This window comes from Ischnura elegans, chromosome 4 (genome assembly GCF_921293095.1).
Source record: "Ischnura elegans chromosome 4, ioIscEleg1.1, whole genome shotgun sequence".
NCBI lineage: Eukaryota > Metazoa > Arthropoda > Insecta > Odonata > Coenagrionidae > Ischnura > Ischnura elegans.
Genome location: NC_060249.1, coordinates 104,917,635 through 104,944,146, shown reverse-complemented (window position 1 = coordinate 104,944,146; position 26,512 = coordinate 104,917,635). Strand labels below are relative to the sequence as shown.

General features: G+C 39.4%; 1 long non-coding RNA gene across 1 annotated transcript in view; it reads left to right on the top strand.

Moving 5' to 3' along the window:
* Window positions 1-596: 596 nt before the first annotated feature.
* LOC124156908 overlaps window positions 597-26,512 on the top strand; it is a 273,287-nt gene continuing 247,371 nt past the window's right edge. Inside the window, exon 1 of the long non-coding RNA XR_006864428.1 lies at window positions 597-1,378. This is a non-coding gene — a long non-coding RNA (uncharacterized LOC124156908). The remainder of the gene's footprint in view (window positions 1,379-26,512) is intronic.

The following is a 26,512-nucleotide window of genomic DNA, read 5'->3' as shown; positions in this document are numbered from 1 at the left end:
CCGGCTACTACCAATTGAGCAGATTCGTATTGTTGGGCTACAAGATGAGCGGATTTGATTCGGTGGGCATTTGCTGAGCGTTTTTGCAGTGGAGGTATCGATTGGTCACATTAAAATAAATATCTAATAAGAGAGCTATTAAATTTCAGTCATGAAATTCCACCAAGTATTAGAAAAACAAGCATATTCGACGCCCCTTTGTGTATTTCCTTCACGTTGCTGGGCCAAATGCACGCCATCGGTCAAGATGTCCCCCGATCTTCTTAATGCCTCCGTTGTGTCTCGGACCACTTGACTCTTCCCCGCGACGCCTCCGCTCTCTCCCCCATCCACCCTCCTCTTCCTACTTCCACTCTTCTCCTATTCTCGCATCAACCCCCTCCATTCCTACACAGCCTCCCAACTACCCCCCTCCCCGCACTTCTCAAGCAGTTCCCTAGTGATGAAGGTCATGGTTTGCCACTACTCCACGCCACCGACCCCCTCCACAGAAGACTACGTGCAACCACCCTCTCCTGTTTACTCCTCCCCCCTCCACAAACCTCCTCCTCCACCGCCTCCACCCCACTCCTCCTCAGCCGCGCTCCTACACTCTCCTCCTCACAGACCGTCCCGCCGCGATTCTCCGTCGGCCTATCCTTCGGCTTCTGCCTAAGACTCGGGCGCGAGAGAGTTAATGTGACTCGCTTCGGGTGTGGGATATATACAGAGATAGAGAAGGAGAGAGAGAAAAGTAAGGGTCAGATACGGCTGGTGGTGTGTGCTGCTCTTAGTGCGTCGAGTGTTGGGACGCCAGACCGCGAGAGCGAGACGGGACGAGCCAAGTAGTTGTGCAAACCCGCGGTCGCTGATCCGCCCTCGCGTTTCCTCTAAAACTCCCTCCGAGGACCCTTCGAGACAGTCATAAGTAAGGAGGTAGCCGAGCATTCGTGTCCAGACTGGGGGCGAGCGCGCATCTCGCCAACGTTCATCGCTTTCCGCGTGTGTTTTGTTTTCGTTGCTCGCCTTGTCACGTGGCGCCCGGACCACGTGGACTTGGCGGAGGGGGTGGGCGGGGTCGGCGCCGGAGTTCAGTCAAGAAGTCGCGGGCGACTCCTGGTAAAAGAAATAGATATTAGGAATTCTGTTTCCAACTCAGCCCATCAAGTGGTCCGGTTTATGTCTTCCTACAAGTTCAGTTTTTTATATTGTAATTTTCGTGTCCAGTGTGACCAAGTGAAACAAGGTGTTTGGAAAGGCGATATTTATTCGATCGAGTTGACATCTGAGGACCCCGTCTCCAGACCTTCGCCGAAGACAATCCGGTGTCCTGCACAGCCTGCTGGGAAGACGGAGAGGAGAGAGGGAGAGGAGTGACCTCAGGAGTAACCCCGCGCAGGTCAGAGTTTCCCTAAGCAGCCAACCGAGTAACGTCTCGTGTAATCCACCTAGGCCTATAGCGGACGAACGACAGATTTCCCGCCATAGCGGATGCTACCTCCAACCCCTCCCGCCCCCTACCTTAGCATATCAAACCCCCCGGCACGCTACAGCGTACTACACCCCTCCTATCCCGACCCGCCTTATGGGCGTTTATCCGATCGTAACGCACGTATCATATACCCCTATACCATATTTTTCTCCCGACCTCTGGTTGAGCAACGAGGTAAAACAACTACAACAGTTTCGACCACTCTACCCGACGTGATCGAACTCGCCGACCATTGCTATTGGTGCCAGGGGGAGGGCATTTGCTTGACACTGATCGGAATTTTTTAGATCGGTATTCATTCTGAACGATTGATCCGGATTTGTTAACAACGAATTCCGGATTAATTGCATTTCACATTTTGACAATTATAGCAGCCCTCGAGGTGAGTCGTTGCAATGAAAATTTTTAAATATACTAATCGGGATCAACCGTTCGGAATGAAAACCGATCCGGAAGACGCCGATCGGAGTTATACACCTACGCCTCCCCCCATTTATAGACACGTTTCAAAGGTATGCGTCGCCGAATCCAAAAACTATTACTCCACGTCGCTTAGTTTTCTGTAAATAAGATCGTGAGTCTCTTGGAATATACTTAGAGGAAGGAATCGTACTCGATACAGCACTCAAGCGTAACATTCAAACTATGTATTCTCGTTTTGGTGCCTGTTACTGTTTTTTAAACGTTAACTATATACTCGAGCCTCAGGGACCATCAACGTTGGGGCGAGTCGTACGCGGCTAAAACAAATACCCCCTTAAGTGGCAGTCATCGAATTTTCAATGTCGACAGCCATGGCTAGTCGTGAGATATCCACTTTTATATCCCTCTTGAGCAAGCTAAAATATAATTGTTAGCACACAATGCCATCGCGTAGTACCTAACTACTAATGGTACCAGCATAATCTCTCGGCTAAACCTCATTTGATAATCGGATTGAGGAGGTTGGCGTTTTGACGGTTTGGGTGAACCGAGAATCCGGCTATGGAATTTGACTCTTTCTGTCAGATCACATGCATGCAGATACAGCCTTCAACTGTCGACTAGTACCACGATGGCCTCGATGGTATGGCGGGTCAGTGAGTTGCAAACGTAACTGATCGAAATGCACGTTCTACACACACCTCTTTCGCACTTCCCCTTCCTATCCCTGCACCAGCCCAGACTTTAACTCCAACCCCATCCATTCGACCCGCTTTAGCCAAGTCCCACCGCCTTGCCGTGCCCGTCACTGAGTTGCACGGCACGCGAGGACGATCTTTTAAGTTGTACCTCGGTCTCTTGGCTCTACAGTCGTAGTACGGCCAATCTCTAACACTCAATGATGTTCAATGATGACTGTCCTGTACCACGCATGGAATAATTGAAGCCGGGACGGCTGCATTGGAAGTGTTCGAGATGATTCCTAGCGTCAACACCTCTATATAGGCAGGTTATACTGCTTCAACCTCTTGAAACTTAGCTTTCCTTTATTTTGAGGAGGATATTATCTCATGTACCTTGCAAGAATATGGAATGGTATTTTTATGCGGAAAAATTTGCTTTTTTTTAACTGCGTAAGCTGTTGTAAGGATGTACCAAAGATGATCATCCGAATGCAAGGCTAATATAAGTTACATAAATGCAGGGGAAAATGCATGAATGTGATGTAGTTGACCATTCCTTAAAATGTTACGCCATTAAAAAAGTTAATTTGTGAGATAGCCGCATGCGAAATTCTTCGGGTCTACTTGCTAATGTCTCTACTCGCAGAGACTTGGATTTTAATTCCATTACCCTGGCAGCAATGGCCGGCATTCCTTCTCAATGAAAGCGATCGTGTTATATCTTTCCTATTGCTAGTGGTCAAAATCATTCCTTCAGCCGACTCCGGCTCAGTATCTCAGTCTGACACAGTCTCCTGAGCCGCTGCATGCAGTCTCAAATGTTCATGCCAGGCAGCCTTGTGTTTCGAGCACATTGTTGTTGTCCTGGCGAGTTGTCCCGGTGGGCAAATCGCCACGTGATGGTTTTGGTTTTGTTGCCCTTTAGAAGTAATATAACTCCTAGTATTCGAGAGAAATGTTTTGCTGAAATGGTCAATTGAGAACTTTTATGCAGACAAGATTTTCAGTTCACTTAATCACACTGAGTTCATGAAAATATGCGTGTCACGCCAAGCCTCGTTTGTGGAAAAATCAAGGATTTACCATGATATTTTGTTCGTATGATAACCGTAACGGAGTGGTGCTTTGTGAGATATGATTTTCTTAAGACATGATTTTAAAAATCGGGGGATTTAATTGATCTGAAAACTGCTTCTATATGGATAGACTGATACGGATTTTTTTACGGATACCGATAGACATGCGATACCGTTCAACATAGCGTCTGACAACAATTTACCTATTTTTCTCGCAATTCCTGCTGTCCTTATCAACGGAGTGACGATATGAGGTTATAATTGAGTTCATTGGTACATTGAGTTACCTTACCTTTTTTATAAGACATAAAAAATTAGAATTCAATATATTGGCTTACATTGAAAACTCCGGCAACATTATAATAAGAATTCGTTTTTCCGCTCGTAATGGTCATTATTTTAAACTGGCCCTAGCAGAGGCCATCAAATCTTACAGTTCCTTTGCATCGCACCTTTTTAATCTCATATTTTGTAATAATTAAGTTAAATAGGTGATCATGAGTTTCCATTAAAGACTGTGATAATATGTTCTAAGACTATGATATACCTTTTTGGTACACAAATATTGTATATAATTGTTTGCTTTATCGTGTCTACCACCTTGAGGAAACTTACACGACAATCAGAAGATTGCACATCTCGATATTCAATACATGAAATGATGTGTTATAAATAATTTTATTTTACTCATGATGAAATCTTATCTATGCTGCTTATTTCAGGTGTTTTACTACTGAGCATAAATATCGAAGTGCCTTTGAAATAGCAGTTACCTGATTGATACGTTATTTATTAAATCTGCGATTTTATTATAACTATTCAAATTTTATAAGAAAAAGTATTCTACTCGTAGGATTTCACATTTTTTTTGGGGGGGGATCGAGATATTAATCTTAAATTTTTCCGATAGAAATGCCGGGATATATAATTCCAAAAATGAACTCTGGAAAATTTTTGGGAATTGTTATACTCGGCGAGACACTATGTCATGCAAGAACATCCGTCTCTTCAACACTGTTGAGTTACGAGCCTGTGAGCTTAAAAAGGGTCTTAAATAGTGTCGCGTTAAGGTTTTGCTCGTCCGTTTTGCGAATCGACCACGCAGGGGTCACAGAAGTGGTCGAGTGAGCGCATAATAATACTGATGGGAAGAGGGGAAGGTTTTCCATCGTGTGATTGCAATGGCGTATGTGTGTGTGTGTGTGTTGGGGCGGACTGCAAGTGACCGTTTTCCCTTGCACATTGCGTGGCGGGGTGGCAAGGGGTGGGGGACGTGGTGGGGTTGCAGTCGGTGCCGCTCTGACGGCAGGTTTCATTTTTTTTATTCGTCTCCTTTTATTCCCATCGCCCCTCGCCCCTGGAGTCTCGTCTTGGCCTGCATTTTCGATGCACCCACGTCATCCGTGCCTTCTTCTGCGCATGCGTCGTGCGGTGGAAAATGTTGCTTCTCCTTTCGAAATTTCCGTTGCAGTCTGAAGGGGGCCAGGGTTCTTAGAAGTTGCCAAGCAATTTTAGCGAAGAAATTGTTCAAAAATTTAATATGTACCCTGCGTTAGGTTCAACGTTTTTGAGGAAAATAGTAGTTTCATCCACAAGTGTATCGTTCAAGCATAATTACTCCAAAATTTTCCGAGTGCAATTGTAGTAGGCATTTCGAAATATTATTTTTTGATGGCTGATGCGTAAGAAGTAAAACAAATAAACAGTGTAGGTACTGTTAAATAATTATTTTTATGCTCATCAATTTCAGCCATAAATCCATCAATAAAAAGCATCATTTTATTTACGCATGACCCCTCTTGATGCATTTGGGACACAATTTAATTTATTAAAGGACTACTCTAAAATGCATGACTACATTTAAATTTATCCGGTGTCATTTTAGACTAATCATGTATGTACTCGTATTATTACCCTGAAAGTAAAAACCATAGTTTTTTGAACTATTGGTGCGGATTTAAAGATGAATTTGCAAATATTTACTCTCATTTTTTGCCTTTCAACATTAATATTAAAGCAGATTAAGTCATCTCTGAATGTTTGAATTTTTAATCAGGAATGTATTTTTTTGGGAGCTGTCTGTCAATACCGTTAACTTAAATTGATAGCAAAATAGCGTTAAAGATGGCAAGACGACTTAATACTGACTTCACAGCAACTTGAGTCAAATTTTCGGTAAGATGTATATTTTACTGATAAATAGCTAACCATTTGAGCATACCAAAAAGTAAGCAATCCATAAGGTATTTGAGGAAACTTTGATTCCAGAAATATATTGACACTCATCCATCGTACTCCGTAGGACAACATTTTATAGCTTTAGAAGTAATCCGCAATGCTTCTGTTTGGATACAGCAAGGTTTTCCTCTCCGTTGGCGATATTATAATTTATGCCGTTTTTCATCAAACTAAAACAACTGTAATTTTAACCAATAAAGTACTTTAAAAAACCTTAAGTAAATTTAATTCGTCGTTGTACCCTGTCTTCCATGAGTTATGCTCGTGAAAAATTGTCCATTTCGCACAGATACGCTGGTTTAATGGCTTAAAAGTTATTTGTCTTATAAATATTTTGGTACTCTTGCGTTTGGAGTTACTTGGCTAAATTGCGCTGCATTCATGGCAGTTGCTTCTACATAGCTGCACTGAATTTTATTTTGGATCCGAAATTATTCGGGTGGCATTAAAAGACCTGCAAGGATGCCAAATTGGCTCGCAACTTTTGGGTGCTATAATTAATTTTTTTGGCAGGTAGTGAAAGAAAACTAGGAAACATCCCTCTAATTATTCTTTCTTTTAAATAGACTAGCTATTTGGTCTCGTGGATTGCGCTCAACCTGAAATCCTACTACGTTTAAGTGATGCCATGGACTAGTTTTAAGCTAATTAAAGGTTATAGACGGAGCATCATTTTCTGCTGTCTATTTTTCATGGGCCACTGCGCCCACTGATTCCTTTCTTCGAACGCAATAACTTCCCTTCTTCAGAAACTTGTATAACCAATTATAACTGTTTCCCCCTAGCTTTCTATTCACACACTTCTATATTTATGTATATTCAGGCTATTTATTCAAGCAATTATTCATAATGCCCTTTTTATATCAACACTATTCGGATGACTGGACAAAATGCTAAAATGACCTCAAAATTAATTAAGCGGCCCTGAAGTTTTATTTACCCGTGGACCTATTGAGGGCGTAAAAGCGAAATAAATTATATTTGGGATATTTTTAGAATGATCAAGCTTGTATTCCAGACCATTCCCAAGAAAAAAATGTCTGCCGTTCAATTGTTCAGCGCAGGTTCAGATTTAGAACTGATAAAACATTTAAGATAAGGAGACCTTTGTAAGTCCAGAAATTCTATGTCAGTGCAAATACGATTTTCAGATAGTTAAATAGAAATATAACTGCGAAATAAACAGATAGTGAATCAATAAATTTCATCCATGCACGCTTAAAAATTCAATATCTTGTAAAAAACTCTAGCTAGTGTAGTATATTTACTTACTAGCATACTTGTGTACTGGTTTTGGCAGGCACCAGCAACGTATATTATAGAGAAATATTAATTATTATTTGATTTTGGTAGATATATTTAATTTAACGGTGATATGATAGCCAAATTTAAATGCATCAGACTGCTTCATTAATGTTTTATTTCATCGCCAGTGTGGATATTTAATTACTAGTCTCACGTGAATCACCTTGCAAAACTGTCTCCGAATAATACGTAAATAAATTATCTCTGCTATAAATATCAATTCTTTCCCCTCCTGTGTAACATATATTTTCTTTGATATTAGCTTACAAAGAAGAGAATTTCGCTCGTTAACTTGTAGTAGACTCTACGGTGATTAAACCTTGCCTGTGGTGTTTGAGTCCGCTGAAAACGTTTCTCTTTGGTTGAAAAGTTAGTAAAGGTAAGCAATGATGGTAATTCCTAGCTTAAAGACATTTTGACTACGTTCCTTAAAGTCGGTATATATAACACTTGGGTGAACTAGTCTTTAATTATGAGGCTTTGGATGATTTTTCGGTGAACATGAGACACATCTGTATTTTTGCTTTCGCTCAGCATCGCCATATGGCCATTCTATTTTGAGGGCCGCGGGATCGATTGGCACACGACCAGGATATACATAACCGTTTGCCTTCTTAGAACACCGATTCATGACTTCAAAAATTTCTTATGGCAACGTTACAAATGTTAAGGAAAGTGCGCTTCCTGACATTCTCCATCAATTCCGTGCGAGCGTATGAACAACCACCGTGTTCCGTAAACTTCCTGTTTGTGGATTGCGGGGGTATAATTTTGCTAATTAATAAAGCAGTAAATGGAACTATGGGAGCTATTTCAGGTTTAGTTTTTTTAGATGACTAAAAAAGAATTCAGATTTGAAAGAACAATGAACACTTTAGGAACACTGAGGTCTGATTTTCACATGAAAACAGCATCCAAATTATTTTCATTCTAGATCTATAGTCGGTTTTCTTCACATTGAAAGCTAACTTACGTGTAATTAAGGATAATTTACAAAATGGTCATCGTGCATTCCCTAATTTTCATCTCACTGCTGATATCAAGGAAAATGTGTGCACCTACATCCCATTTGCAATCAGAGTACTCAAAATAAATAAAAAATTATTTCCATTACGAATGGGAGAGGAGAATCCTCGTTTAACCCTTTGACGTCCAAGGGACATGTCCCGAAATCCTCTCAAAATTAAATGAGCAGGTGCATGATTGTAAGAATTGGTTCTATTGAAGAATAGGCTTCTAGTTTTAAATTCGTTTAGTGATATCCTTTAGATATAGTTGTTTCCACATTGTTAAGAACTTTCACTTTAAATGCTGTTCACAAAGTGGAAATTTGACAGTCCACAACAAATCAATGAGATGGTCAATATTAACAGGACTTTCGGTTCATCCTTTATATGGACCTGGTCTGTGGGGTTAGTTTAAAAACATCCGTATTGGTGCTTTGATTTTCATGAAGTAAGTGTTTTCGTGTTTAGTAAGTGTTTTAGTTTTTTTTTGTCATGTGACACATGTCCCTATGGACCATAGGGGAGCGAGAATTAGTATTATTTCACGTCCCACGTCACATCTCATAAACCATTAGAAATACTGCTTTCACATGTTTATGGAAATAATAACGCATTAATATTAGCCTGAAAACGAATTTTTTTATGCAATCTAAAGGCTGCAATCTTTGTGGACTTTAAAGGGTTAAGAATGCTTGAAGTCTAAGCCCATACCATCAGCAAACATTCATACGACGACTTTCTTCACCATTCGTGGGCTACCTCCGATTTGAATGGCCGCAATCCTAATTGAGGTATACTGTTTATGCTTGCATGCACACCGGTAATCTTTCATACCAAAAATTAGAATTATTCTCTTATTTATACCTTGGCATGGCACCTATCCACCTTTTAAACCGTGGCCGAAATGTAAATGCTCTCTTCAAGCCGACGGAGGAGATCAAGTCCGTTTCCAAAATATGGCACATGAGGGTGATTTATAAATTTCAACATATTCGCAATAATGAAACCCATTTTAATCCATGGTATGAGTTCATTAGTTCCAGTTTTTGGGAAAACTGTTTTTTTTAAGCATAGGGGCTCCGAATTAATTTTGAATTGCATTGATTGTACTCAGTTCAAATTACACTTTGGTGACACATCTTAATACTAAATTTAGACGTAAGATATATCCTGGAGCCTAATGATGCTTAGTTTATCGTGAATGTTTTCCTGAGAATCTATATTGGTTCATGATTGTCTAAGTCTCCGACTGGCCTGCAAGGGCGTATCCTAATGGTTAAGATGGTGAAAAACTTCCCCATTAACAAAGAACGTAAAAAAATTGGTTCAAAAAATGGAATCTGTAACGGAGTTTCAAGGCCCAGGAAATATGGGTAAATTTAAAGTTTTAATGATGCTATTCAAATCATCTAGAGTCTGTTATTGTACCTGCATGGGGAATTCGAAAACCCATCGTACTGACCTCCTCAGTTCTCAAATTACCGCTAATACTGACCTATAAGTTGAAAATCTTTCATGACTATACCAATTTTTGGGCAGTTTTTACTCTCATTGTTGTCGTTACTCTCACATTCTCCTGTAACCACGGTGTAAGTTGCGCTCATTCCCCTTTTTTTTAACTGTCAGTGTGATAGAGATTGAAAATAGAAATATTCTCTGATCCGTCAGCTGCATCTCAAACTATATGCAACGAAAAATCGAGGGCCTAGAAAAATAATGATAGTCGGAGTTTATGCCGAACGAATCTCAGCTACGACACGGTTTGTCGAGATAGATCTACCTAGACCCATTGTTGCTTGCATTGTTATATTTTTAGAGGGTGCGCTCTCAAGGAAGGGCTCTTCTCGATCGAATGAATGAGCCAAACTGTTAATGACGTCACCAACTCATGAAAAATGGGCCGAAAATTTCTCGTTTTCTTATATTAACACATACGAAAATGATTGAATGGGGAAGATCTTTTTTCTGTTATGATTCAGCTTTCCCTTCCATTTACCCAATTCTTCTTGTAACCAATTTCATTTTCAGATCCATGTGAACGACCCCATTGGTTAAAAGTAAATCCCTACTTCCATACGTACGGAGGCGGTTCATGAAGAAGTCGGAAAAATTCTCTCGCCGGGGACCCCAGGTGCGAGGGGCCGGGACCGGATGGTGGTGCGTTGGTGTCTGCAAGGCGGACCCCCCCCCCCCTCCTCCTCCCATTCTCCGCCTAACCGCCCGCCCGCTCCTAGATCGCTGACCCCTCCCCTCCCTTCCCCCTTCCTCCCTTCCTTTGTGCCCCCTCCCGCCCCATCATCCCGCAACCCCTTCTAACCCTTCCAATCTAAATCTATTTCGGGAGCGCCGTCTCCTCCGCCGATGCACTCCGTGGGCATGCGAAGACGCTCGCGCCGTCCTCCCTTCGACTCCTTCCTCTTCATCCGTCCCATTTTATCCCATATTCTCTCGACTCCTTGCGTTCTGCCTCTCGCCGCTTTTACAGACCAGTAAAATGATGCCTTTTATCCTCCATCGTTACATTTCGGCTTGAAATTTTTGAGTCGCAGTTGCGTAAATGTCTGTTTAAAAGTCTTGAGAGGACGTATCAGTTAACTGATTTTGTCGTGTTTCCCAGCACATGATTTGCTTTTGACTTAATATCGTTATCCTGGAATTTTTAAGGATCATAAAGTAGGCATTTGGTGACAAAGTAATCAGTGAGGTCCAATTTTCATGGTCCTAAAGAGGTAAATGTATCCGTGCTGACAAGGTTCTGCTCAATTCATCGTATTCGTTAATTATGCTATGTATATACTAGGTATAAATTCTCTAACTCGGTGCTTCAAAAATTTATTGAATATATTGAAAAGGCTATGTATGTGTCAAAGTCAAGACATTGCGCTGACTAATATTTCATCGTTACAACACGAAAGCAATTTCCTCTATACGGAAACATATTTTCAAGGATTTCACCAGTCGGGATCACAATACATTCGTCCGAATGGCGTCACGAAGCAACTGAAAGAAACCTCAACTCTTTGAATGGCATAATTTTTTTATTGACATCAAAATTTTATTATTAATTCTAATGAATTTTTATCTCATAATTATAAGGGTTTTTCTCGTTACATTAACGATGCTTGTCTTACTTACCCTCTGTTTGATGACAGTGTAAGAGAATATTTTTCTTCGTCTTTTAAAATAGGAATTGTTAACCTGATTCTTATAGTAAAAATTCTGTAAAATTCAGCAATATTTTTGGACCAAAGCTTTTATAAATGGACTGATTGTAAAATGAAGACGAAAACTTTGTAGTTCCACATGGACTAATTTCAGACCAGTTTCGATTTATTGGAAAAAAGGTGTATAATATGCAAATTTCAGAAAGTGTCCCCGGAACAACCAATGCAAATGAGTAGATGTTGCGAATTTTTTAAAATACACCTCCTGAAAACCGGAAATATTAGGTTCTACAGTGATTAGCTCGGTTTAAATGGTTGTTTTAATTCGACCTACACAAAATGCCAAATATTCCGTGTTTTTTTATTATATTAAAAAAAAATTTCGATGAATTTTCAGAAAATGTTTACCGGAAAATTGCATCCAATAGAGTTACTTTAATATTTAGAAATGGTTAGTCAATTAAGGATATGATAAATGTTATCGCTCTAATTATTGCTGCCCAACTGTTTTCTTTATCTCGTCTTCTTGCAACGCTCGAGAACCAGATAGCAAATCACCGTCGTGCAATGTCGCCAGGGGTTATTAATTTTTGCTAGCTCTTTCACCAGCGAAATTAAAAATACAATACGGGAGGCATATATTTCGGGTAGTGCACGTTCGACAAGTTGAATTGAGTAGTGGAGATCTCATTAGTTGGTACTTATTTAGAGAGAAAATCGTCTGAGAGGAATATGTAGCAGCGGAATTGCGCAAAACTAGTTATTGTAATAAGAGTAGTAGTTTAAATTTAGTATGTAGTTCATATAAAGTGTATTAAAATAAGTTAAATTTGCGTCAAGCACAGGAAAATCAACTCACTTTATGCGAGCTTGCAGAACATTGGTCGAGATCTACATGCATGAGAGATTACATAAAAATGACGATGTATACAATCCCAATTATATTTCCTATTTCACAAACTTGCTTTAGGTACTGTGTACCGTTTTTATCTGATGGTACGTAGCCCTGAGAGGTGTCAAATATATTGCGATGAAATTTATGTTGGTTGACTTAAAAGTCAATTTCACAAAGAAAACCTACCTTTCAGAGTATCGAATGAACCATAATAAATAAGATCTGTCTTACAAAATTAAGATTTTATTAATTAATTTGAACTTTTTAAAATTTTTATTATTAGTAAAATTATTGAGAGGACTTGTCTATCTTTATGCCACTTTTCCGCAAATTGTACGCACTTGAAAAGACCAGCCAAGAATTATTCGAGGAAATTCGCCAGAATATGAACCATATTTTTTAATGTGTTTCTCATTTATTTCAACTTAAAAAAATATTATTCAGGAAGCTATTTTCTTAACTTTTAGAATGAACGAACTCCATAATGTATTGTCTAGTATCATTTCACGTTGAATGATTCGTTGGAATGATGGAAATAGTTTGCTTCAATGACTTGAGAAAAAAATTAATCTGGGTTTCTTGATAATGGAATTAAACGTTTCTGATGCATGGGTTGAATTTTGCATCATATTGAGTTTTTGTTTCATTCGTATCAAGTAAAGTTCATTCATGTTCAGTTTAAGTAGAAGTCTTCATAAATTTATTTTACAATAAAATTAATTTTCACTATATGCACCCTCATGTTGTAAATATCAAGAACCTGTGTGTCAGATATTTTTAACCGGACCTTGTAGCGAAGTAAAAACTACTGCATTAGGGTAGTTACTGAACTCAATGTTGATAAATTTCAATGCTCTATATAAAATTCCGGAATACAGTACAGGCTCAGTGTTTGTATTTTGCTCGTGCATGAAATCGCTGAGCTTAACTACGTGTATGCTGGTCGTATGAAGCCCTAGAAGTTACAAGATTATTCTTGCTGCCGGATACTCTCTATAATCACTTAAGCAGAATGGTGCGGCAGCATCCGGTCGAATACCCGTTAGTAATCGCTGGTCGGGAAAACATCCCAACGGCGGGTATTTATCTAGAAGTTAATGTCTAGACTTTTCATCTCATAGAGTAGTCTACCATTCCTGTAGATTTAGTAAATTCAGTTTTGCAACTGTCAGCCCGCGTCGCCTTAATGACGGCGTCGGAATCCTCCATCCTTTCCCTTCCACATCTATCATTACCTCTGGAGGAGTCGGCGGCACCTCCTTACCTTTTCTCTTTCCTTTTCTCGACCCCCCCCTCTTGAGGTCCATGGGCGCTATAAGTCTGGGACTTATGCTGTGACTCGAGAGGAGTAACCCCGGAGAGGAGTAAGGGCCTGCTTTTGGTAACCACTTCCTCCCCTAGTATGCCAAGAGAAGCAAGGTAAAACAATTTAGAATTTCTTCTTATCCCTATTAAACGTCCAGTTTAGTAAATTTTCAGGTGATGTCCGATTGAAAAAAAATGATGACGTACATTCAAAGTGTGAATCATTCAAAAGCAGTGAACAGAAAACTGCTTTATCCATATTTCTACCTACTGCGCTACCTCAATGGGATCTATATACTCGGCTCGGTCTCGAATGAGCTCGTTCACAATTGGGTGTAGATAAGATTTTCTCCTTGATTGATAATCTCCTCTCTATTCTTCTCTAAGGGTTATTATTCCATAAATCCTTTTTGGAATGCATCATATTTACAGAATAAGTGCTCTCTTTTCCATTGCTCTCGTTATTTTTTTCCATCTTACCACATTTTTCACCTCCATCAAATTGACCCTTTCTTTGTCAAAGCCTTGTGTCAGTTCGATGAGAAATTAATCTCCCGTCATCTATGCTGTCCATATTTATGTTAGTTATGTAAGAAACCTGTTTTCAACCAATTATTAATCATAGTTTTGTTACTGTCTTGGTAGTAATTTGAGTTAGTAATGATGAGCGTTCTGTACGATTGACATATTTATGCATTTACCATTTGTTTCCTTGGCATAGTTTTATTCATTCGAAAGAGATGTAGAAATTTCAACGCTATAATCACATTGAGATTTCACAATATAATATAACCTTTCCTTCAGTATCTGCTGCTCAGGACCATAAATCAGTATAAATTAGTAAAAAACTCGAGTCACTATTCATGCACAAATGCAATTGTTCAATTTTTTTTACTTCTCATAGAGTGTTCCGTAGATTAACAGCGCTGCCAGCATCACTTATCTTAGTTTTTCTGAGTTCCTCAGTTTTTAGCCAATTTTGCAATTATCTTCCTTTCTTAGGAAATACGATCACTCATCGAAGGTATAAATCTGTCTTTTTCATTTTTGGAGTCTTTTTAATTTTTGGCATATAAATATGTTAAAACTAAATTTTGAATTGCCATGACATTTTTAAATTAAGTTAGCTCTCTAGATGCTTAAAACTGGTGAATAGCTATTATTAACGACTGGTTACTTCTGGACTTTTACTTTGGAAATATTCGTGCTACATTTATGCTTACCCTGTGGTGGCCGGAACTTTTTTCTCTTGTACATCATGCTATTTCCTCCTCCTGTGCTAGTTCTACTTTCATTCAACGGTATTCGTGGCAATCATAAATTCACCACTTTCTCACTGCTCATATGACGCCTCGGGCAGGTGCTGAATTGCTCCATTCATACCGTATTCCGCAAAAAAGGTGAAATCTTGTGAGAAAACTTACAAGAGAAATCGCGGTGATGTATCAACTCACGGTGGACATTTGGTCTTTTTCCTGCCTATGATTATTACTCCGACCTATGCGAGGTTTTTCTCTATCGATGTAAGCACTATCGTTGAAAAGTGTGTATTCATATTCTCAGGATTAATAACACATTATATTTATGATCGAAATTCTTAAGGCGATGATGGTATAGAACTCATTTCTACAGTAATAGGCATGTAAATTGAGTAATTTCTTTCAGACAAAGGAAAAAAAATTAATATAAACTTTCATAAAGTTTGAATTAAAAGTTGACTCTACTTAACCCTTAGAATGCCGGGGAGCGCTATCGCGCAAAATCGGAAAAAAATGCCCCGGCACTTGTAGCATAATGCCTAGAAAATATGTTGGCACTCAAAGGGTTAAAAAAATTAATCATGTGCACAATTTCTTAAGCCAATCAAAGAAGAACCAAAGTTGGAGAAACATAAATAAATATTTTTCATACTTCGTAATATAATTTCTCATTAATTAAACTGCAACTTTATTATTTTCCTGCTCTTTTTTTCGCATAGAGTGTGATTATGCTGAGGACCACTCGCTAAACGCGTTACGGACGGTGGAAGTAACCATAAATAAGTATTTATTTCTGCCTAAATATCTACGGAATGTGAAAATATAATTATTTTTCGTGTAGAAATCATGTTCATTGAGAGAAGGAAAATTATTTGTCTACATCCAAATATTAGCCAACGATCTGTGGTATTTAGCTATAATAATCGCTAATACGGAACCATTTAATTACGCGCAACTGTGACAAGGCCAAGCAGCTATCGCCATCACACTCTTTACATGGATAGATATCTTTCGATTCCTGCCCAGTCGCTTGTTGGGCCTGCATTACAAATGATGGTTTAAGAAGCAAAGGGGTACAAGTGATTTTCTTTCTAAACAGAGTTAGGTACAGAAATAGATGAAAGAAATATGCAAAACTTGGCCCAGGGATACAATTGAGTCTCTGTTCAATGCTGACATCGAGTGGAAAATCAAATACACTACTAAATGTCTAGTTGATCACGTTTGTAAGTTTACCTGATTTCTCTATCAAATTTTCGTTTATTAAAAAATCACTCTTACACCTCGGCTTCTCACTCCCTCAAATAATTTTCTCACCTGTCCGCATCAATATAAGATATTACTTTTACCTATAGTTATAATTCTATACTTTTGAAAAAGATATAAATTATTAATTGTTTCATGAAAATGCTTTAAACATAAGCAAAGATTTTTTTCTGAAATTTTCCTCAACGGATGCTATATGGGAAATCTGAAGCCAAAAGAATGAGATGCGGAAGGAGAAAGATCCTTTAAGTCGGCAGAGGTAGGCAGCTAAAAACGTCCGGTTTAGCAAAAGCGATGCGGGAGACTGATAGCACAGCGAGAGCCATATAGAAAGAGGTTGTCGGTGGTCTCTAGACTTTGATTAACGGCTTAGGAACAGTGCGCCACAAGTAGTAATCTAAATTTAGGGAAACGTCCTCTCTTTATATTTTAAGAATGAACTGCGTGGAAGGGGTAGGGTCGGAATGAGGGCCGTTGAGGAGGGGGATGGCGGAGTGGGAAGGGTAGGGGCCCGTAAAGGAAAGGCCGCAAGTTGGAGGGTAGGGGGGTGAGACGAATCGGAGGGGGTGAAGGGGTGGGGAGATCAAGCGAACGCGGCTGTACCGATTCGAAGCAGGGCGCGCTTCCCTGGATGTCACCCAAATAACAAAAGAAATACGCCTTCCGAACGTAATGTCGCACTTAAAAATAAGTCTCCAACACTCGTTATTCCGTTTCCAAAATTTATTTCCCGTATTAACCTCATCTCCGTGGAAAAATAGTCGACAAGAGTTTTACTCAGCATGAAGCTCAAATCAGGCTAGTAGAGGTAGAACATCATAAAGGTTTGTACAGAAAATAGCTTCTTTTAATTACTGAAACCTTCCGTAATGCGTGCGACGGTTTCTGAAGAGAACTTCACGGTGTGTTCCATGTTCAGCAATCTTTACAGACGTAAGAGCAGAGAATGTAACTCTAGATAGCTGATAAATTGTTTGAGATGGACTATCAATCAATCAATAGATACTTTCCAACGTTTCATTTCCGCTGACCGATTCAAATTTTCTAACCACACCAATGAAATTAAAGAAATTTATTGATATTAAAAAGGAGTAATGCATTGTGACGGCTTTCCAATTATAGTCAGAAAAATGCTATCAAAACTGTGGTAGCTTACGCTTTGCGACTGATTAATATTATTAATGGATTGCAGATTCATTTTGTAATGCAACTTTAGTTGTCATTTCAAAAGGCTGCTTTTATTTCTGCTATCATTTTCCCAGTCGTATGGCAGCCAAGCCGAAGTATCGTCTATAGCCATCCAGACACATGGTAAAGAAACAGACCGCATTCTAGGGGGGATCGAGTTTGCTGGGTGGTGAGAGGGGTTGTCTCCTGTCACAGGGGTTATCTCCTACTCTGAGGGATAGGGTTCAAAACTCGGTGGTGGAGATTTTTCAGAGGCTGACCGGCTCCTACTTGAGTGCTCTGTGGAAGGAAATTCAATTACATCATTCCGTGTAACGTTAAGCTGTAGTCCCCTTGGCGCCTTTCGTTAAGAGCAGACTCTGGAATTCTACCCACCTCTTCCTCCACACCTTTCTCTTATGCTAATGACCTCAGCCATCGGTCGCCTCCTCCAAATACCATACCATATCATACCAAATTCTAGGTTTTGCCTCGTAACGTCTGGAATCGAGTTGATTTCACAGGCTGTCTTTCATGAAGTGTTAAAAGCGCTATTTGATTAATTGCTGATCAATGGGTAGTGTCCTTCGGAGATATTCGGCTGAGTACGACAGAGGCAAAAGACGTTAGCTGTCGGGAGAGTGAAACGCATCTCTTACTTTTAACTTTGTTCACTGCACCCTGCTGACGAAATTATTAGCTATTTTATATTACCGTTAAATAACTTTAAAAAATGGATACAAAAAATCGGATACTTTACGGTAGATAAAGACATCATTAGTACTCTTGCTAGTGGAACGATTATAAATATAGTACTACTGTACCAGAGATATAGCGTCTTTGGATCGATGATTTACCTTCGATTAAAAATAACAATTTTAATAAAAATTTTTACATTTTAAGTAAAATCGTTATTTTAATCGCGCTAAAGCTCCATGATCGATATTTAGTGAATCAAACTACCAAACCGTATGTAGTGCGTAGTTCGTAAATTCACAAAGACATGCTTTCATAGTCAAACGATTTATGGCATGGTCGCTACTCAGTGATTCAAACTACCAAACCACATGTAGTTCGTTTAACTATCACAAAGTCAATCTTTCACGAGGCATCCTCGCCGAACACCCAGCAGGCAGGTATATGCTGGTCGCCGCGTGGACGGTCGCTCATCGGCTGCCCTGTGCCGCAGCGGCGGCGACGGCGCGTCATCGCGTGATGATGACGCAAAGGGAGGAGGTGGGGGAAGGCGCCCGTTAGTCTTCCGTGGGCGGAGGTGAGGGATTCCTTGCCCGCGTGTGAAATATTTCTTCCTCCGAACCTTCCCCACTGAATGGCGCGTTGGCCGCCTGTCCGCGCTCCTCTTCCGTTTGGTAACGGGCTGCTCGGGAGGGAAAACAAGATGGAGCTCGGCAGATTTTTTTTTCCTTTCAGTTCGAAATGTCGGAAGACTGGAGGGTGTTGGGAGGGGGGGGGGGAGAGATGCTTTCTCGTACGTGTGAGGGGGCGGAAGGCGGTTGAGGGGGAGGGGGATGAAGAATTGAGGGGGTAAGAGTTATTAGTTAAAGCTTTGCGGCTGAGGAGGGTGACTTTTGGGCAGATTTTGGAGCCAGTCGGCTATCTCATTCATGGAAATTTTCAATCGAATTACTGTGAAATAGGTCGAATTACTACTTTGAATTATCGAACGGGAATATATGGAATAAGGACCCGTCCCGTACAAGCATGGTTTATATTGCTACTTACGGGGCATTTTCATCAGTTTTCAAAAACGCCCGCAGCTCTGCCTTGTGTGCTGGGCTATTGGTATATTCTTAACATTTAGATTCCAACATCCAGAATCGAAAGGACTGGAAATGATAGAAAATTTATGATGGTGGACAAATGGAAAATTAATGATTATCGATTTTACCAACTTGAATATAAATTTCAGTTAAAAGTTTTAACTATTGTCTAATTCCACGTGAAATTTCGTCGCATTGACAAAGGCAACTGATATAAATTCATTTAACTGTAAATATATATTAAGTAGTGGTGGTTAATGAAACTTCTAGTGACTGGCTAGAGAATTCTCAAATCTAAATTTCCAGCAGCGTGCCTTCCTAAAATTTTTCGTACAAATTCTATTGCCACATCGATTGAGGACACGAAATTGAGTGAGATTTCCCTTCTGACTTTCAGCTGTACCTAGTTGTCAACTTGAATAAATAATAATTACGCTTGAGGACTGGTGCATGCAATTAATATCACATATCCAATGAAGACTGCCTCTAAGTTTTCAATTTATTTGTTTGGAAACAAAATTTTATTTGTTTTCACGGAGAGCAAGAAAAAAAATATTAACCAATTTGCTGTCCAGATTAGGGACATACTATTTAAAAAGTACGCTATACATTTTTTATTTACACGGGTTACCAAATAAATGTGATTGTAATCAAGTCGTCAAGGTAATAGATAAATGTGAAAAATGACGAGTCTTCGGATTCGAAGCTTTACTTGAGTGTCACCCCACGATAGGCTACTTAAGTCTTCCATTGGATTAAAATCTTGGCCCTCGGTGTACTTTAGGGATGATGAGGATCTAAAATTACTCCGTCGTTACTTTTCCTCGGAGCCAATTGAGAGGAAACATCACACGCTCTCGGTAAGAAATTTATTTGCGACGAATATTTACTTCTTTAGAATTTAATTTGTCACTCTGGAATCATTGGAAAATAAATCATTCTTTTTAGCCAATATATACCTGGAATCTTATTCAATATTTTTCTGAATCTCAAATTAAAATTCTAACTTGAGAAAATGTTCAATTTAGGATACAGAAATGTGTTAAAAACAGTGCAATAAATTCATTCTGAAAATTCCAGAATGATAGCATCAGTTTTACACAAGTAATTAGTCACGAATAGTCAAGAATTAGAAGACTAGTCGAGCGGGAGTGATGCATCCCCATATTTGCCGTTATAAGTCCAATTTAGGTCTTAAAAATGCTAAGTATTTTTGGCCACGCTTCTATACTCATACGTCACTCACATCGTCGCTCCTACTAATACTTGCATTCTTAAATTGCTGGGGCTCATAATATTCCGACTCAAAGGGTCTTGGTATAATTCATATACAGTTCACAATACATGCAAGGAATTTTAAGATGATTGTGCGTTTACCAAAAGCTGGGGCCGACATTGAAACCAAAACCTCGTTTATACTAAGGGAGATGAAAAACATTAGTTAGTGGAATACGTAAAAAGTTATAATTGACGTCATGGTGCTTTTACGAGGTGCGTGAGAAAATTGTGAGCAAATGTCAACGCTGCGTCAAATTCCAATGAAATCGGTCCACCAGGACAATAGTCAACCGAGTGTTTTTTAAAGGTGTCCTTGAAAGGCTCAGAAAAACGCATTGCTATTGTTCCTCAACAGCAATGCGATTTGTGGTTCGCCGGGTTTCCGGGATATAGTCTCCGAGTATATATCCGAGTTTTGAGGTTTTCACTTGATTTAAGTTCGTGGGACTTTTCTGTTCCCGAAATTGAAACGGGACATTTTGGAAATCTGGAGAATATTCAAAAGACTGAGACCGACCACTGAAAAACCTTACCAATTGAAGACTTCCAGTGCTGCTACCAAGAGTGGGAACGACTCCGCCAGTGTACACTTACCCAAGGGAACTACTTTGAAGGAAATAGCATAGTTGTCTGAAAATATAAAAAAATTTGGTAGTAGAAAATCAGTCTCCTTACTTTTCTACCACACCTCTAATTTTATCGTCTGTAATTGAATTAATGGAGACAAAAAAATCCTATCCAATTAAAATACATAAAAAAATAATATGCTATCGCAGTCAGTAAATTAGAGCAACAAATGATGTCTTATTTATTCATTATAATCTTGGGCATAGGTAGGAAGTATTCCTTGTATTTAATACTTTCAGGGAAAAAATATTTAGTCATTTAAATGAGAGTTTCGAGCTCATCTTTATGCTAGCATCTGAAAATCCTACGTGAGTACCTATATTAAATTAACAAGACGGAGCAGGGCTAATAGCCGATTTTGCTGAGCTCAGGGACCGTGGTGTAGTCCTCAAGTCTGACTCACTACTTTAATGTTGGAATTACTTGGCTTAAGCCGCTTCAGAACAGTATGCAAAGTATTTCCACAATCACAGATTTGGAACCTTAACAATCATGTTTTGTCACTGCAATTTTGACCTGGGTGGACCGGTGAAGAAGCAAATAAACCATCTTCTTCAAATTATCTCTTAGAATATTTACTGGATATGAAGATTCTTAGAGAAAATGAGGTAATACACTGAGTGCGATGTATATACTTTATCGTGTTAGCGTAGTGGATAGAGCGATTGGATACAGAACATATGGGTATCGTAATCGAATCCTGGAAACATACCTGAAGGAATCCTCAAAAAAAAAGTCTTGAGGTGGTTGGTGGAGGTTATGGTTAGGAGCTACTCTGACTATCTGCTCTTCACACACCTGAGGCTTAGTCCGTGGTGAGCTCTATCCTCACCCTTCCAAACTAACGTTCGGACTGTTACGAGTAGTTGAAGGAATATTCTTGAGTCGAAGTGAGAGGGAAGGAACAGTATACATATACTTGCCAATGCGTGTGCCCGAGTTTGATGGGGAGAGGGGGCTGTGCGTTTGTATGTTTATGTGCGTGAGCTTGGGAGCGGGTCTGAAAAGTCGTCGACCCTTTCGTTGCTGTTGATTTCTATTTGGGGACGGTATCTACTCCCCCTCCCACTTACTGACCCCCCCTTCCCTTCCTTCTTCCCCACACCCCCGCTCCTCAGTCCTCCAATAATTCCCCCATCCAGTTCGCACTCTCAGATTGCGAAAAAAACAGCATTTTACCGACTCCGTTTTGAAGACATGTTGGTGCATAAAGACTTCGCAAACTGAGTCGTAGTCAACCCTAATGTTATCGTCGTCCGCAAAGGCGTTGAATTGGTTTTCGCGAAAGCGGATTTTGATAGAAAATTCGATTTTTCGATGCCTATTTAGCGCTAGAAATCCATCCATCGATTATTTATGATTTTCTTTCATTCCCGTTTGAGTACTAGTCACTGGAGGAAGGGATGTTCCCGCGAATTTTATTGATTCACAGATCTTCAGTTCCGTGTAAAAAAAGGTGTTTGCAAATCGATTTTTTGTGCAATGCCTTTTTCCTGCAGGCTTCGAATTCTTTAGTACATATGTGAAACTATAGTACAAATGTGATGAAATACTTTTTCTTCTCTCACTGAGACCTACTTGACGACCTTTGGTGTTTATAGACGAGTCATATTACATAGTCATGCTCATTCCAAATTTCACCTTCCTCTGATCAAGTTTTTATCAGTTCCTCTCACGGTAGATGCAGTGGCAGATACTGAGAGTACGGTTATTTATTCCATTCAATGGGTCGTTTGGTAGATTAGGTGACTAAATATTATCTTGCATGTATGAGTTAACTATCCAAAAGCACTCAAAGGGGCTTGCCTACAAGATTCAATGCAACGGTCACATCTTGTTATGCATCAATAATTTGTTTTTTGATATTTTATGGTATCGTAGACTAATTTATACCCCTGTAAATATAACCTAGAAGAAGTTCAAAATTGCAAAAATACATATCGAGATATTCACTAACATGAAAATGAATGAATGAATAAAACTAGCTATGTCTACACGCTAACTTCAATCAATCTTTCTGAAATTTTCATGTCTTCCAGTGTATAGAATGAAAATTTTTATTAATATATTGCGCATCATATCTTTACTTCGGATGAGGAGTAATATATAATCTCTGATGGTTAATTCCATCGCGAACTACTGAACTAGCTAGGCGTTTTTAAGGCAATGGAAGCTAGTGGAACCTCAATGGCTCTGATTCTCCTTGCACTTAACATCAATAAGTGCTTGTGAACCATAATTGCGGTCATTTACTTGCTGATTCGATGGTAAGACAACGATTTAATTACTACTAATTAACTGTGCATGTGCTTTCCAAATGACTGTATTAACTTACAAGTACCCTGATAAGAACTCGTTAGCACCGTTTCTAAATTACTAGTTCTATTGCTTCATAGGAATTATCAGTCTATTCGCATGTCCATCATCTCCGAGAACGCACTTTTTCACCATTTCCGATTCTTAAAAGCCATTGATTTTCAGACGCTGCGTGGCTTTCCCGGCGCGGCGTTTAACCATTAATTCTTGGGAGCCTCGGTCTATAAATATAGGTGGAAAAATAGTTTGGAATGCGTCATCAGTCTAGCCTCTGGAGATAAGTTTTCGTTGGGAAACTGCACCAATGTCGCGAGTCCCGAGAGAGAAGTGCACCTGCCGTGCCATTTTTTGTGCTTTGCGTTTTTATTTTGGCACTCGGAACGCAGGAAGCTTCTTCCTATTTTCTCCGCGATGGATGACCAGAAGAGGAACTTAATGCAGAGGTGACTTTGGTAGGGTTCGGATAGCGGCAGTAGGAATATTTTACTGAAGTACTTGCGGTTTGGGGTTCTACTCAGAAAATTTTTTTCTCATGGCCAATATTGAATCCATGCTATGATTTCCATGTTCATATTCACCATTCCTTGTTTTTTTGCCTTTTGACCAATTTTATCACTTTTTTAATTGAAAAAAAAACTTATTTTGTACATGAGTGCTGTTCTTAAATGACATATTTTATACGTCACCTGTAGTACTCATCAGAACTTTCGATAGCTCATTCATAAAATAATTTCATACGTTGAAGTTCTCACAAAACACTAATTTAGTCCTTGCGACGTTGTGTGTAGCGCAACCAAGGCCTCAGAATACACGTGATAGGTGATGCCCTATGGATTTTTTGAAAGAATGGAGTCATTCAAGGGGTTAAGTGAGGCGATCTCACTTACACTTTGTTTGTGATCCAAAATCCTATTATTAGTAACTGAGAACTTTTTAGGCTACCAAATCAGTATCAAAAACTCAATAATGTGCTGCTTTGACATAATTGACAATTCATAACTACTCATAATGGACTTTTGTGAATAATATTTCAAAATTTTGAGATAAATCGATTGCTGTTCCCAGTCGTTGAACTGTAATGTGCATTACAAAAGTTATGCAAGATGGGTTTTATATCCTTTTACATCCATTTTTCTTCTCAATGAGTTAGCCTGCGCAAGGAGAGCTGCTCAACATATTTTTAAGTTTTTGCATATCTTATATTCCCTATCCATTATTATGTTGTATTGTAAGAATATTTCCTCATCATGTTAAAGGTTTCTATAGAGCCGAATGATTTGCTCTATTTTGGTCGAAGTTAACCGTCAGTCAGCAACTTCGGCGAAATGGAGCTTTTATCGTTGCCGTCCACCCTAACTTTATCTCTGTTTTCATTTTCATGCATTTAAATCAATGAGTGATCACCGAACGTATTGTAACTCCGCAATGAAAAGCATTTTTGTAGGATTAGTGCAGCTAACTTTGGTGCTTAAAATATTGGAATTTGGAGTTTTTACCTGTAACGTACCTACCTAAGGTTAGGAGCATCAACTGCAACTCAACCGTTCCCTCACCCACCCTCCTACTCCACCCCGAATTCCCCCCTGCATAATCCTTCTCCCTCCCCCCATGCTAGAATTTGGGTATTTATTGGATTGTCTGAATAATAAACAGTGCACTTGAGAATGACGCCTCAGCGTCAAATAAATAATTTTCTAGTCAAAAGTTAAGGGTTGTGTATTTTCATTTCAATTTACATCCTCGTTTGTCTGGTACCAATGTTTCTTTAAACCGCAAAAACTCTGAGTTTTTGCAAAATTTATATTTTATTATTTAATCTGAGAATTTCGCGGTGGTTTTGAATTGGCACCGCAGTCCTTAGTGTTGCCGCCACGTAATTATGAATTTGTGCGATAGTTCTTCGACTGAAGACACCAGCAGGAGAGCTGGCACAACTCAAGCGCCAGATAAAAATATCACGACCGCAATATTTAAGCCTACGATGTAATTTTACATTAAATTTCTAGCATATGTTGGTTAATTAATGAAAAGATAAATAACGCAACTGAAAATATAACGGCAAATTATCAATGATATCTGTGAAATGGGACAGGTTTCGGTCGTTTGCGTTCCGCGACCTAATGTCAAATGGTACGCATTTGCAGTCAATCCTATGGATGCTTCGGATGGTGAATATTCTTTCGGAGACACAGTAATGTTCTATTCTTACTGTTTAATGATCAATTGCTAAAAAAATACTCGTTTAAATGCGTACATTTCACGTGCCTGTAACACTTTTAAAAGATAAAATGCGGGCAAGACGGAACCCTGATTTGGAATTATTTACATTGAATAAAAAACATCTTGTAGATTTCGCATAAATAACTTTAATATCGAGTATTTTCGTCTGAAGTCATCAGGCACCAATCTCAATGGCAATTTGCACTTAACGACGTCACACAGCGACAAAACTGGTCGATATTTAAACCATGCACAAGATTTTTTAGTCAATATGAAACAATTTCAGCAAGTCACTCCTCAAACTATCCGAAATAATTGGCACTAACCTATTCCATTTTTTGGCTGAGTGAAAATATTTGAAAGTTGGTTCAATGGCCAACTGTTTTTCCCACATTCTGAGCGACCGTCAGACGTGTTACTTGCCGTCATCATTAATAGTTGGCAGGCGCTTGCCTTCCCTTGGACCACTGCTTCTCCCATCTCTCGGAATCATTATTTCCCCCTGTCTCGAGACCTCGGCTCTTTCTTAATCCTTCCGCTGCACGCTCCTTCCTTCTTTTCCCTCCAGATGCGAAATTTCTTTCGTCGCGCAAGTCACTCCTTCCACCCTCCTCGTCAATCCTCGCCCCCCCCCTCCCGGTCTCAATTGGCCACCTCCGCCTCCTCTTGGTGTCGAAATTAGGCCTTCTGGGAAAGAAGCTGGAGGGAAGATGGAAAAAAAAGAGAACGGGTCATGGTACGAAGGCATGTGAAAAACACCATGCTTCACAGAAATTGTTTTACCCTTCATATATGCTTCCCATTTTCACGTGCTGCAACTGAAGGCACCTATAGAGATTGCTTCTATCCCTCTAACAGAAAATATAAATGAAGGCATTAAAATAAAATCGAAACGCTTCCTAATCTCACCAAAATTTTCATTAGAAGTAAATTAATTTTTCTCTAATGATTATACGGCGCTCTTAGAGGTAATCGTAAGCTGCTAAGCGTCCAAAATGCATGCTATGCTTTATTAACGCAATTGCAGGTGA